We start from the raw sequence: 1906 nt of genomic DNA, 5'->3' as shown, positions 1-1906 counted from the left end.
CATCAGACCTTGCTTCTATCACCAGTCACATCCACAGCTGGGTATTGTTTTTGCTTTGGCTCCATCCCTTTATTCTTTCTGGAGTTATTTCTCCACTGATCTCCAGTAGCATATTGGGCACCTATTGACCTGGGGAGTTCCTCTTTCAGTATCCCATCATTTTGCCTTTTCATACTGTTCATGGGATTCTCCAGGCAAGAATACTGAAGTGGTTTGTCATTCCCTTCTCCAGTGGACCACATTGTGTCACATCTCTCCATGATGACCCGCCCATCTTGGGTGGCCCCACATGGCATGGCTTAGTTTCGTTGAGTTAGAGAAGGCTGTGGTCCATGTGATTAGATTGAGTAGTTTTCTCTGATTATGGTTTCAGTGTGTCTGCCCTCTGATGCCCTCTCACAACACCTGCCTTCTTACTTGGGTTTCTCTTACCTTTTTCTTTTCATCTTTACCCCTTGCAAAACAACTTTATTAACTAGAATATTGTCCTCATGTTTTGCCTCTCCATTATCACTTCTAAAATACTGAACGCATCACAGATTTGCATGTCATCCTTGTGCTGAGGTCATGCTTGTTTTCATGTGTCATTCTAATTTTAGTATATGTGCTGACAAAATGAGTACAATAATCAAACTATTAACAAAGATGACAATATGACCACTGTAGAAAAGAAGACTATACTATCTACACTCTGAGCCTTTTAACATATTATCTCAGTCCATTTACTTTCTGAATGTATTGATACTTTGTTGCATTTAAAGGAAAGAAGTCCTTCCTCCCAATTTATATAAATCATCATATTATTGAATTGTTGGTGAAGTTGCAAAATATTTGTATTTTTCACCTGGGTTCAATACTTTCTTTGTTTACCTCAATAATGTGTAAATAGAATCTTTGGCAATTAGCAACTTAATTGCTCACATAAGTGAGGGACTACTAATTGAATTTAAAAATCAAAACAGTTGCCTTTTTTAAAAGTTATATCAAGCATCCTTCCTTCCTCGTCTTTCTTCCACCTTGTTTTCACTCTTAGTTTGTGAATTCACACTTTTTTTAAAACAGAGGTAGTATTTAGATAAACGTTAGTCCAGCCCCCTCTCAAAGGCTGCTGATTACGATCTATGTTGACTTATTTATCTAAATATTGCAATAAATAAAGACTGTCCTTGCCATCTACCTAACTATACTATCCCTAGCTTCACTTGAATTTTTTCCAAGTTTCCTGAGGTATTATTGACAATTGAAAATTACATGTATTTGAGGTTTGCGATATGATGTTTTGATACTTGTGCACATTGTGAAATTATGCTGCTGCTGCTGCTAAGTTGCTTCAGTCATGTCCGACTCTGTGCGACCTCATAGACGGCAGCCCACCAGGCTCCCCTGTCCCTGGGATTCTCCAGGCAAGAACACTGGAGTGGGTTGCCATTTCCTTCTCCAGGGGATCTTCCCAACCCAGGGACCAAACCTGTGTCTCCTGCATTTGCAGGTGTATTCTTTACTGCTGAGCCACCAGGAAAACATGCATTAGTTTGCTAGGGCTGCCATAAAAAATAACATAGTCTGGGTGGCTTAAACAACAGAAATTTATTTGAAGTCTCGAGTCCAAGATGAAGGCGTTGGCAGGTTTGGTTTCTTCTGAGGCCTCCTTGGTTTGCAGGTGCTGTCCAGTCCCCTTGCTGCCTCTTCCCACAGGTGTCCCTCTGCACAGGCACACTTCTGCTGTCTCCTCCTCTGCTAACACAAACAGTGGTCATACTGGGTCAGAACCCGCGCCCCTTGCACTTTCCCCCGCCACCCCAACCCCCCCCCCCGCCCCCCACCAAGTGGCAGCTCTGCATCCGCTCACACAAGCCTTTTCTCTATACATGATTACACCCTGAGGTACCAGGGATTGGGACTCAAC

At 42.3% G+C, this 1906-nt stretch overlaps 1 non-coding gene across 1 annotated transcript; it reads right to left on the bottom strand.

The window, feature by feature from the left end:
• Positions 1 to 517: 517 nt before the first annotated feature.
• Positions 518 to 623, bottom strand: LOC129635665 (U6 spliceosomal RNA). The gene has a single exon (XR_008706419.1). It is a non-coding gene; the product is annotated as a U6 spliceosomal RNA (small nuclear RNA).
• Positions 624 to 1906: the final 1283 nt, after the last annotated feature.

This window comes from Bubalus kerabau, chromosome 20, assembly GCF_029407905.1.
Source record: "Bubalus kerabau isolate K-KA32 ecotype Philippines breed swamp buffalo chromosome 20, PCC_UOA_SB_1v2, whole genome shotgun sequence".
NCBI lineage: Eukaryota > Metazoa > Chordata > Mammalia > Artiodactyla > Bovidae > Bubalus > Bubalus kerabau.
The sequence above is the reverse complement of the archived record's forward strand: the minus strand, read 5'-3'. Positions and strand labels throughout refer to the sequence as shown.